This window comes from Astatotilapia calliptera, chromosome 3 (assembly GCF_964374335.1).
Source record: "Astatotilapia calliptera chromosome 3, fAstCal68.1, whole genome shotgun sequence".
Taxonomy (NCBI): Eukaryota; Metazoa; Chordata; class Actinopteri; order Cichliformes; family Cichlidae; genus Astatotilapia; species Astatotilapia calliptera.
In genome coordinates, this window is record NC_137424.1 from 43413896 (window position 1) to 43426511 (window position 12616).

The 12616-nt window shown below is 38.1% G+C and overlaps 1 long non-coding RNA gene across 1 annotated transcript; it reads right to left on the bottom strand.

Annotated features, from left to right (window-relative positions):
• Nucleotides 1-550: 550 nt before the first annotated feature.
• On the bottom strand, nt 551-5653 carry LOC145425401 (uncharacterized). The gene is made up of 3 exons (XR_013906080.1): nt 5468-5653; nt 3837-3876; nt 551-3728 (listed from the first exon to the last, which is right to left on the bottom strand). It is a non-coding gene; the product is annotated as an uncharacterized LOC145425401 (long non-coding RNA).
• Between the last annotated feature and the right edge of the window lie 6963 nt (nt 5654-12616).

The following is a 12616-nucleotide window of genomic DNA, read 5'->3' on the forward strand; positions in this document are numbered from 1 at the left end:
TTTATATTTGTGTGTATTGCTGCAGCTTTTTTAAGTATTAACTTGGTGCCTTTGGGTGAAATAATGGTAATATGACTGATCCATATACTCACAAAGAATAGCCACTTGTTTCTGTGCTACCAAAGTTCCCCGGCTTTCATTCAAAATGTGTTTATCGTCAGCACCGACACATTAAACTACTTAAACATTATAAATGTCTTTAAGCTCACACTGAGGCCTGTGGGGCACAATCAGCCACTGAGACAGTTCACACATTTATGTGTGTTTGTATATGAATATTTCATACTTTAAGGGTGCTTGTTTATTTAAGGGAGATGAACAAAGTACATTGGAATTGCACATAATAATATCATAGATGATAAATTAAATAGATTTTAAGTAGATGCTTGTGCATTCTTAAAGTCTCATATGTTGAATTGAACCATGTGATCTGTTCAAAGCCTCCCAGTCAGTGCTGTTCTCCATGCCTGTCTGACTGTACATGATGTTATCAGCACAAACACTTTAAAGGTGATCATTTAGGACTTCAGCAATAATACAGACAGCAATGTAGTTAGCAACAAAACAGTTAGTTTTATTGGGAATTAACTTAAAAAACAAACAAACATCAGTCTCCTATTTTCTATCACACAGGAAAGAAGCATCAATATCTGATAAGGCGTATTTATTTATTTTATTTTATTTGGGGGGGGGGGGGGGGGTTCAACAGGAGAAGAATATCTCTAACAAGTTGATTTGTTCACATCTTAATTTTTAAGTGAAATGTGCATGTTGAGTTTATACACCATGTATATAAGGCGACCGTCCTTTTGCAGTATTTTTGTGTGCTGCGTTTTTCTGTCTTAACAAAAGGGGAACAAATGTTTTTAAGTTCACCCAGGATGATTTGTTTTAATTTTCACATGGTCTTACTGAGGTAATGCGAAAAGACTGTGCACCTTAGCATATGCTACTTCCGGTGGCACCCAAAATGCACACAGATGGAAGCAAAAGGTGAACTTAAATACAGCTTTAATGCTGGACGACAAAACAGAAAACTGGCTGATGTAAAATACAAAATAAACTTACACAGGCAGACAGAACACACAACATGAATGAGGGTAGATCGCAACACTTTTGGACTTTTGCAAATATGTAATGTCCTGATAAATCGAGCAGATATTTGAAGTTTACACAGCTACATTCTCGACTGAAAATATCTTAAACATTTATTTTGTGACCAAGAAAGAATAATATTAAAACAAAGTAGCTGCCGCCATTGTTGGAAACTAGAATTGGCCGCGCTATGAATTCTGGGTTAGGTTGGGCCACAAAGAATACACCCGACCCATCCTTCCAATCTAGGGAAAAGGACACATTTGGAGGAGTCTTCGAGGTTGGACAGTCTTCGTTGCGTTGCTGTAACGTTATCGACCTACAAATGCAGCCTGCAAAGGATGCAGCCCCTGAATTTGGACACATCAACGATACTGGAGACGGCTTCTTCTTGTTTTTGTGTTGAACACTAGCTGACCTGATCGTGACTAGTCAACGAATCGTGGCAACCCCAGTTGTTATTATTGGATGACTCTACACAGGTTTAGCTGAGAGGTCGGTGACAGAAAGTGATTATAGGGTTGTAGCTTACACCGTCCCGATCATTGTGTTCTTATTTCTTAGAGCAAAAGAAGTGTCAGTCTGGACAAATGAACAGAAAAACTAAACAGAGGCAGATTCTGTTGGCATTGATATTTTTTATATTGTCATTTGTGCTAAAATATATAAATATATAATCATTGCCTTTATGTGTCCTAATATGGCTATAATTATGAAGAAGAAGCCAGACAGTCAGAGGATTTATTTTCAACCTTCTACTATTTCCTTTATCTGTGTCTGTGCTGACAAAATGTGCTTTCTTTATTTAGAGTGCAGCTTAGTCCAGAGATGAGCTATGTTATACATTAGGAAAGCACCATGTTCAGTTTCTTCTAAAGTGCAAGACTTCACACCTTTAAATGTTTGTTTGAGACATGACCTATTACAAGTTCCTGTTTTTATAGTTTAGCAAGGTGCTTGTTTCTGCTTTTCTGCATACCTCATACACACGGTTTAAGGTCATTGAAAGGTCACGTGTCTATGTATGGTATAGCTGGAAACACATACACGCACACATGCAGTCTGAGCAGAAGAAAAGCTGCTCTGGAAACATGAGCAACAGTTTGACAGGTGAACAGAAAGATGGTGAAGCTCAGCAAACACGAAGCAATTTGATACCAGAACAAAAGAGAAATGTCTCCCAAGAACAGCAACGACTTCACAGTTTAAAGAAGAGCGATGATTCATAACCATCAAAGAGCAACTCAGAGGATAAACAGAAGAAAAGTGATTTGATTGGAGAGGAGAGTGATTCTCAGAGACGGTCACTGAACAGGAGACGTGACGACTTTCAGGACGCCTCACTGACATTCATTGATGCAGATGATGATTTGACTGTGACTAACCCAAAGATAACAGTTATATTTGTTACCATTTAAGATATTTTGACTCTAAATGATGTATTTTTTATTATCGTAAAGCATTTCTAAAACCAGTAACACTGAGATTTTATCCACTTCTGTCTGTAGTTTTGTGTCATGGTCACAAGTCTGTGAAAACAAAGTGAGTGTAATCTCTAAGAGTTCAAACTTAAGTGCAAATTAAAATATTTTGATGAAAAAAAACCATCAGAAATGTTTACATGAACCAAATCACAAAAACTGGAAGATGGAGGATGGAAAACATGTAAAACAATCAGGTACTGAGCAGAATTAATGTGTGGAAATGTCACATCAGGTGTTCAGCATTAAAGGGGACATGAAACACTACATGTATAAATGCTGATGTACATCATGGAGCCCAGCTCTCAAAAACTGACACAGATGTAACTCTGACTGTGAAGCTTAATTTAAGAAATAAGTGCTTAGAGTTATAAAAAGATGTTCAGCGCCATCTTCTGTCAGTACAGAGCATCACATCACCAGGTCAGTTGGTTCGTTTCAGTCAAAAGACTCACATCAGTTTATGCTAAGTAACTAATAGCAGAACCAATAACTCAGTGAAAATAAGGACACTAAAACTAAACATCAGTTTAATGGGGTCACTGTTGTGCTGCAACAATGAGTTTTATGTTAAAACGGAGGATATACTGTCTGCTTTCACCGTCTGTCTCTTTAGCAGTAAGAGGTTCTGCGCTGTTTGGTTAGCTGCACTGACACAGGAAAATCCAGCTGTTAGCTGTAATGTTCAGGTCTGTGAAGCACTTTATGAACGAGGACTTCATGAAGGAGAGTCTGTTTGACATGTTTTGTGAACTTTACGTTCTTATTTCTTAAATCCAGTTTCACAGACAGTTACATCTGAGTCAGTGTTTGAGAGCAGGGCTCTAAGATGTAAATTATCGTTCATACATGTGGTGTTTTTTAATGTCCACTATAAAGGACAAATGTAATTTCATGCATTTGAACCTGTTTTACATACAAGAACATGTTTGAGTAAATATTTAACTATTTTTCACGTAGAACCACTTAACAGTGTCCCAGCTGTAGATCTTCTGTCGTGAGCTGAGAGAAGAAGTGTTTCTATAATCTGCTGCAGAGGACTGTGGAAATGTTTGCTGCATAAATCAGCAGCTACAAACACTGAGAACCTGCCTGGATATCAGCATAAGGACGTGTGTGAGGGGTCACTGGCTGCCCCTCTGTCTGTCCCACCTGTGTTGGAGAACAATAAAGTTTATTATAAAAGCATTGTCTCCCCTTGATGCAAAGTGAAGTTCTGTTTTGTGTTTGAGTCTTTACAGGTGTGTAATGTTACTGTACCTTATAGGATTTGTTTAGAAGGCGGAGACAGACTCTGTATCTGTGTGGACGAGGAAATCATCTGGTTTTACTTTCATGTAAACATCTGGCCTCAGACACATAACTTATCATTTGTAATTTGTTCTGTGTTGTAAAGATTTTTTTTGCAAAACATGTGAAGCTGAAACACTTCTCCATCTTCTTCTGTATCAGTAAAAAAAACATTAAGACCTCTCCTGGGAGCTGACAGTGACTTGAAAAAGTATCATACCCTTTGAACGTTTACACATTTTGTCACCTTACAACCACCAACTTAAATGTTTTTATTAGGATGTTCTGTGATAGACCAACACAAATAGTGCAGAACTGTGAAGTGGTATGAAAATGATACATGGATTTCAAAATTTTAAGCAAATAAAACTCTGAAAAGTGTGGCATGCATTTGTTTTCAACCCACCTTCGTCAATACTTTGTAGACACACTGCTCGCTGCATTTACAGCTGCAAGTCTTTACCAGCTTTGCACATCTACAGACTGAAATGTTTGCCAATTATTTGTTGCAAAATGGCTCAAGCTCAGCCAGACTGTGAACAGCAATTTTTCAAGTCTTGCCACAGATGCTCAGTGGGATTTAGGTCTGGACTTTGACTGAGCCATTCTAACACAAGAATATTCTTTGATCTAAACCAGGGGTCGGCTGGTGTCCTGCAGGTTTTAGAGATCACCCTGGGTTTGCAGTTGTAGCATGCTTTTTCCATTTTTGGATGATGGATTGAACAATACTCCTTGAGATGTTCAAAGCTTGGGATATTTTTTTATTACCTAACCCTGCTTTAAACTTATCTACAACTTTATCCCTGACCTGTCTGGTGAGTTCCTTGGTCTTCATGATGCTGTTTGTTCACTAATGTTCTCTAACAAACCACTGAGGCCTCCACAGAGCAGCTAAATAGGTGACTTCTGAAGGTAAATGAATGCACTGGATTTTAATGAGGGATATCAGAGTACAGGTGGCTGAAAACAAATGCACGCCACACTTTTTAAAACCATGTATCATTTTCATACCACTTCACAATTATGTGCTACGTTGTGTTGGTCTATCACAGAAAATCTCAGTTTAAAAAAGGTGTCAAAATGTGTAGAAGTGCAACAGGTATGAATACTTAAGCTCATGTGAGCTCATGCTTTGTTCAGTTTGATCAGAAATATCCAAGTGACCAGTTTAATGTTGAAGGAAGTGATCAGAGTAAAATACAGCTTTATTATCCACTTAGCTTTGGTTCAGACTAATAATTGGTTCTTAGTGCAGTGGCACTTTGATATCACTGTAATGTGTTGTCATGCTAATAATGCCAGTAATAGATTACTTTGGCTTGTACAGTAAACATGTAGCTTGCAAAGAACAACGAACATGTGTTTTTATTCTTCATTTGTTTGGTGTTTAACTGTTTTCCCATCTCACTAAATACACAGATTTAAAAAGGTGAAAAGAACAAAATAATACATTTGAATAAATGTCTGTTTCCTAACATGAGAAAAATGCCGCCGGACCTAACTTATATTAATAAGTCCACCCAAAATGAATTTCATACTAATTAAAAATCTTTCCAAACCAGGTTTTCTTTTTATAAAATTAACTTTGGTGTACTCACTCTCAGTTCTAAGATCTTTAAACTCAATAAGAGAGGAGGTGATGTCATCGTATTCATCTGATCCTGAAATGTTCATATTTTTATTTACAGGATTGTTAAAACATATAACATGAAATTAGATTCATTAAATTAAAAATAAGTTTAATCTCTAATTGTTCTGTGCTTTTCAGCACATATACTGTACCATTTCTGTTGTTTTTCACTTGTGTGACTGATTCATAGACGTCAGCAGTACCTAAAGAAAAAACAAGCCAGGCTCACATTAATCATTTTATTACAGTTACACTAAAGATCAGAGCAAACACAGAAACACTGTGTGAGTCAAAACCAGGACTGTAAGATCTTTAAATGTTATTTAAAAAACTGCTGAACACAAACTGAACCTGATAAATGTTCGTGTTAATGGAGGTTTAATAAAAGTCAGTATCCATCCATCCATTCGCTTCTGCTTATCCTTTTCAGGGGCGCTGGAGTCTATCCCAGCTGTCATAGGTCGAGAGGCAGGCTACATCCTGGACAGGTCGCCAGTCTGTCGCAGGGCTCACACACAGGGACAGACAACCATTCGCGCTCACATTCACTCCCACATTCACACCTATGGGCAATTTAGATTGTTCAATTAGCCTTTCCCCACTAAAAGTCAATATAAATAATGATAATAAAGATGGTTTAAATACTGACCATGCTGAAGAGAGCCGTACACATGAGTTTCATTCTGGTTGACTCCATGATTTGTGGAGGAGCCCGGACTGTGACTCTCAGACTGGATCGACCTAAAACAGGAAATAAACACAATTGTCATGGTCCTCGGTCTTTTGACCCAACGGTTTGTGTTTTTCATTATTATGATATTGTGTTTGTTCTGATTGTGTACTGGGGTTTAGACTTTTTAGTTCCTAGAGTTTGGATTCTGTGTTCCCTCTGTTTAGTGTCTGTACCGTGTCTCTGTGCATTTCCTGTTTTATTGTGAAGATCCATGTCTTCTGTTAGTGTGTTCAGATTATGTTTTCCCCTGTCTCGTCAGTTCAATTTGGTTCAGCTGTGTCTGCCTCCTGTTTGCTATTCCACGTTTCCCTCTGTGTGTATTTATAGTGTGTGTCCTCGTGTGCTTGTTGCTGGTTCGTCTGTGTTCTTTCCCTGCATCATTCTGTGTCGTCCCCAGTGTCTCCCTGCATCGCCATTTTGCCTTTGCTGTCTCTGTTTGTTTCACCACTTCATGAATAAAACTCATTTGCATCTCAGCTGCCTGCATCTTAGGTCCTAATTCTCAGCCTCCACTCATCTGCCACGGCAGACCTGACAACAATAAACTCAAAAGTAACTGATGTTTGTTTAAAATAATAATAAAAAGTATTTTACCAACCTGGTGAAGCATGAATCTGTAAGATAAGATAAGAATACTTTATTAATCTCAGAGAAAACTAAGTGGTCACAGTGGCTCAAAGACAGTAAGAACAGTAACTGACTAAACTAAATAATATAATATATCACAAAGTATGAATAATAATGCACACCACAAAAAGTAGAGAATTTCAATTCTGTTGTACCAGCTGCAAATGGAAGCATTTCATCGTGTAGTCGATGGATGTTAGTAGCAGCAGGTATAGAGTATTGCACATTGAGATATTTACAGACACCAGTGTGTGCATGTGTGCTTTCACATGATGATGTATGTTGTAGAGTCTGACAGCAGCTGGAAGGAAAGATCTCCTAAATCTCTCCTTCACACTGTGGGTGCAGCAGCCTGTCACTGCAGGAGCTGCTCAGTGCTGTCAGAGTGACCTGCGTGGGGTGGGAGGTGTTATCAGAAACAGGGGTTACAGCTGAGCCACCATCCTGTCACTGACTACCTCCACTGGGTCATGAGGACGTCCCAGAACAGAGCTGGTCTTCTTCATCAGACTGTTCAGATTCTCTCATTTACAATTATTATGTTTAATTGTTTCACTGATATTTTGTGTCATCAGATCAGAATGAATGTTTGAATAATTAAAGTGAATGTAGTAAATAATCTCTGTAAAACTATCTAATAGTGAAATGTTCATATTTTATTTACAGGTTTGTAAAAACATGAAATTAGTTTCATTAAATCAAAAACAAGTTTCATCTCTAACTGCTCTGTGCTTTCCAGCACATATACTGTACCATTTCTGTTTGTCACTTGTGTGACTGATTCATAGACGTCAGCAGTACCTAAAGAAAAAAACAAGCCAGGCTCACATTAATCATTTTATTACAGTTACACTAAAGATCAGAGCAAACACAGAAACACTGTGTGAGTCAAAACCAGGACTGTAAGATCTTTAAATGTTATTTAAAAAACTTGTGAACGCAAACTGAACCTATTAAATGTTCATGTTAATGGAGGTTTAATAAAAGTCAATATTAATAATGATAATAAAGACTGTTTTTCAATGCTGACCATGTTGAAGAGAGCCGTACACGTGAGTTTCATCCTGGTTGACTCCATGATTTGTGGAGGAGCCCGGACTGTGACTCTCAGACTGGATCGACCTAAAACATGAAATAAACACAATAAACTCAAAAGTAACTGATGTTTGTTTAAAATAATAATAAAAAGTATTTTACCAACCTGGTGAAGCAGGAATCTGTGAAAGAGACAAATGTTATTACACATGTTTGTCATGTATAAATTGTTCCACTGATATTTTGTGTCATGAGATCAGAATACATGTATATGTGTGAATAATTAAAGTGTATGTAGTAAATAAACTCTCTAATACAGCATGAAAAGAAGAGGCTCTTACACTTGGACTGTCTGCAGCGATACAACAAGAGCAGGAGAATAATAATGAGAGAGACTCCACAAACCAGTCCAACCATCAACCACACAGGAGATGAACTACGTCCAGTTACTGTAATAACAAACAATAATTAATTATTAATAAAGTATAAAACAAACACTGAGAGCACAAATCTCTGCTAAGGCAGCTCACTCTGTTGACAGCATTTACTTTTAAAGGAACAATATTGTATTTTCAGTGTATTTATTTTGTTTTATTTGTACTGTGAGAAGTTTGTAGTTCAGTAAAAATAAGTCCAAAGGCAGATTTTTTCAACATGACAACAAGGGCACATGTGAAATGTAAAAGTGAGGTCAGAGGTCAAACGCAACATGATATTTTAAATCTTTATACAGTATTTTCTATATGTTGACAAGACACAACACCTTTGTAAGAATCATAGTTTTTTATGTTATAAGGATTTATTGAGTCATAAAGTTGACCTTGAAGACCTCGGTGGCTGTAAGCCAAATGTTAATGGATAGTTAACATGACTGCAGCTCGTCAGTGAGGTAACCAGGCAGGTCTGCTGGGATCCTTTGTAGGAAAATAAGGTTTGTATGCTAACAGACTTTCCCCTTGTTTCAGTTTCTTCCTGCTTCAAGATTCTTTTCATGCCATCATTCACCTCCAGTCAGACGCCTGCCACCTTGGATCATTGCCCCCCTATTCACCACCACTGCTGCCCCCCTCGGAGCCTCTTCCTCACTTGCCTGCCTGCCCATCGTTCAGCAGTTTCCACAGACCTCTGCTTTATCCTTTACCCCCAGCTAGTCTGGACTCAAATAAGGCATAGTTGCAGCCACTTTATGAACACTCTCTGTCTTGTCACATTCCCTCTCAGATTTCCTGCCCTAACTGCTCTCTCCTCTCCCACAGATCTGCCGCCCTCACACTGTTATGTCCGCTCCTCTGGCCTGTCTCTCTCACCTCAGTTAGGATGTTTTTGTAGGACTCACTCATTAAGTTTAGGTTCATTTATGTTTTGTTCCTGTTGACTGAGTCGAAGCTCACAATCTGTTGTGTTAAATGAATTATCCTGTTTGATAAAGAAACTTTCACTCATTACTTCCTCTGCTGTTTTCACCTGAGTCCTGAATCACAACAATATTAAACCTGACAATATAGAGATATTACATAATAGTTTTATAAAGTTCTGACTAAATAGACCCAGATGGATTTAAACATTAAAAGAGATAATATCATGTTATTTCTCAAGCATGAAATCCATTAAAATCCATCAAATGTTTTGATCCTGCTCACCTTTAACTGACATCCAGCTCTGTGCTGACTCTCTTCCTGAGTACTGACACTTGTAGAAACCTTCATCAGACTTTGACACTGCAGAGATCTTCAGCTCCCCTCGGGTATCATTTTCAATAAGTTTGTCATTGTGATAGAAAAACACATTGGAAAGTATTTTTTGTGTTCTCAAACTGCAGCTCAGACTAACAGAAGCTCCCTCAGTCACAGGATGAACAGGACTCACCAGGATAGGAACATCATCATAATAATAATAATAATCTGTGAAAACAAAAAAACAAACATATTGTTTCAGTCAGACCAGCTGGTGCAAACCTTTAGAAAAAGCTGTGAGTCGTGTCTCATGATCTACATGCAGACCTGGTTTTCTGAGTGATTATGAGGACTGGAAATATAGTTGGGATGTTCCCTGCAGGAGTCAAATTACTGACGGTGACATTATTGAATGGTTGAAGGTGAAATTGTAAATGTTTGTCTGTTTGTGTTATTTTGCATGACGTGTTTCCTAAATTTCTCTGAATTGAGACATTAAAAGTTCATCTAATGTGACGACAGAGATGTTGAGCTTTGTTGAGTTTTATTCTGACAGAGAAAATAAAAAATACTGTTGGCAAATTATGACAAACTGGATTATGAACGGATGAAGAGAAATTAGACCAACATCCAAGAATATTTTGATGCTTTGTTGCCTGAAATTGTCTGAAATTCTCATTTTTGTTTGTGTTGCCACATAGAATTACTTCACATAGAGCAAAGCTGAGACAAATGTTCATGTGACGTCTAAATCATTCAGATCCAAGAAGTAAATGTATAATAACATACTCTGTACAGTGATGTTGACTGCACTGCTGAACTCTCCTGATCCAGACTCACACCAGTACACTCCAGTATCTGACTTTGATGCTTTGATGTTACATGTGGATCCAGTCATTCTCCTACAGTCAGAGAGTCGGCCATCAGAGAACTTCCTCACTCTCCACTCAGTGAAGTTTCCCTCACAGGTCAGTGAGACAGAGTCAGAGTTGAAGTGTTGCACTCTGTCAGGACTCACTGTGAGAGACGCTGCTGAATGAACATCTGGAAACAACATGCAGTGAAGACACAAAGCTCACAGATGTTAGGATTCAAAAGATCACAGTGAAAATATTTGTTTGTTTGAAGCTTTGGTTTTGAAGATCAAATTTAATAGTTCAAAATGATAAAGTGTTTGTTTGGTGAGACAACACTGAGTCTGACAACAAGCCCTGAATCACACAGACAGTCAAATCAATGGAAAACAAAGGAGCCGAATACTGACATGTTTAAGATGATCTAACCCACATGCTTTATCTGCTGGCAGCTCATGTAGAGCTTGGTACAGGTCATGTGACATCATGAGCTTTGAGTCATCACTCTCAGCATCATCCACCTGATACAGATCACTCTGAACACACTTCAGTCATTTGCTGTAATGTTTCTGTCATAATTCTGTGATATTGTCTGTTTCACAGATTCCTTCTACAGTGAGATATTTTGCAGCAGCAGGACCAAAACTAAAAACCTTTGAAGTATATTTTAAATGAACAATAACAGCAGCTGTTATTTGTGACGTCTTCTTCTAGCGTCCATCTGTAGTCAGTGTTTGTCTTGTATTTGTCAGAGCTGTTAACCTGCCTGCTGACATCTTTGTTTCTTTATTAACTATATTTGACTTTTTTATCTGAGCACCTACCTGAGCACCAAACAAAGAGTCTTAACTGTGTAAATCCTGTCTGTGCACTAAGTAAAAATAATCAGTACAAACAGAAACATGAGTTTAAATATCAAAACATTTAAAATCTCATAGATGTCTTTTGTTTTTCATGTTATCTCATTAAATAAAAACTGAAAAATAAGAAAAGGAAACGAAGAAATTCAGTTTGGTTTGATCACAGAGAGAACGGAAAACATTCAGTTCAGTTCTTCTTTTGGGAAGTTTTAATATAAACGGAGATAAATGGTTGTCATGGAGATGAGATTTTAATGGTCTAAATCCTGGTGAATAAAAATGATGACCTAACATGAGCTCATTGAAAGGACAGAGAGAAACAAACTGACCTGCAGACCAGACAAACTTTGGTTGACTGTGATCAGTGTGATACTCTGGGTCTCCTCTTCCAGCTCTGCACACATATCCTGCTGTGTGTGTCTGTCCATGAATGATGTAGGAGTCCTGTGCAGTCCCACTGCCATCAGGTAGCAGCTCATAACTGGAGGATTTATAGTTGAATGTTTTCAGATCAGGAACAACTTTATACCAGTAGAAGCTCCATCCTGCAGACGGATGTTCAACCTCACAGTTCAGAGTTACTGAGGCTCCAGGACTCAGCCATGATGGAGACACAGTGAGGACAGGACGGGGTTCATCTGTTCAACAAAGATTTTCTCTCAGTGAACATGTAGTACAGTCTCTGAACAGTGAGCTCAGTTTATACAAAGAATAATAATCTCAGTCTATATGAACAGAAACACATTTTACAAAGTGTTCAAAGAGCTTAAAGCAAACATGACTTACTGTCAGAAACTGTCAGTGTGACTGAATCACTCCACTCTGTTGTTTCATGCTGTGAACTTTTCATTCTGCCCTTACAGCGATAGTTTCCACTGTTGTATGATGAAGCAGAAATAATCCTGTATTCATTTAGATTTGGAGGTTTTCTGTTGCTGTTTGTTTTCCACTCATAATCCCACTCAGTGTCTCCTCCATGGATCTCACATCTGACAGTGATCGTCTCTCCTCTGTATATCTCAGACCAGTTTGGATACAGAGTCACAACAGGCCTGTTTGAGGCTGTTAATGTTCAAGAAAGTACAATAAAAACACATGAATGACAAAAGGTACAACTACTCTTTGTATATTGCACTGTGTTTAAAGGGTAAAAGAACCCCATGAAACATAGTTTTGAGCACTGATTTTGCTTTGCAGATGCACAAAACTGCTGTGGTGGGGTGGCTGTAGCTCAGGAGGGTTGGTGGTTCGATCCCTGGCTCCCCTAGTTTGCATGCCAAATATCCTTGGGCAAGATACTTATGGCGTATGAATGCGTATGATTGATAGTTAGAA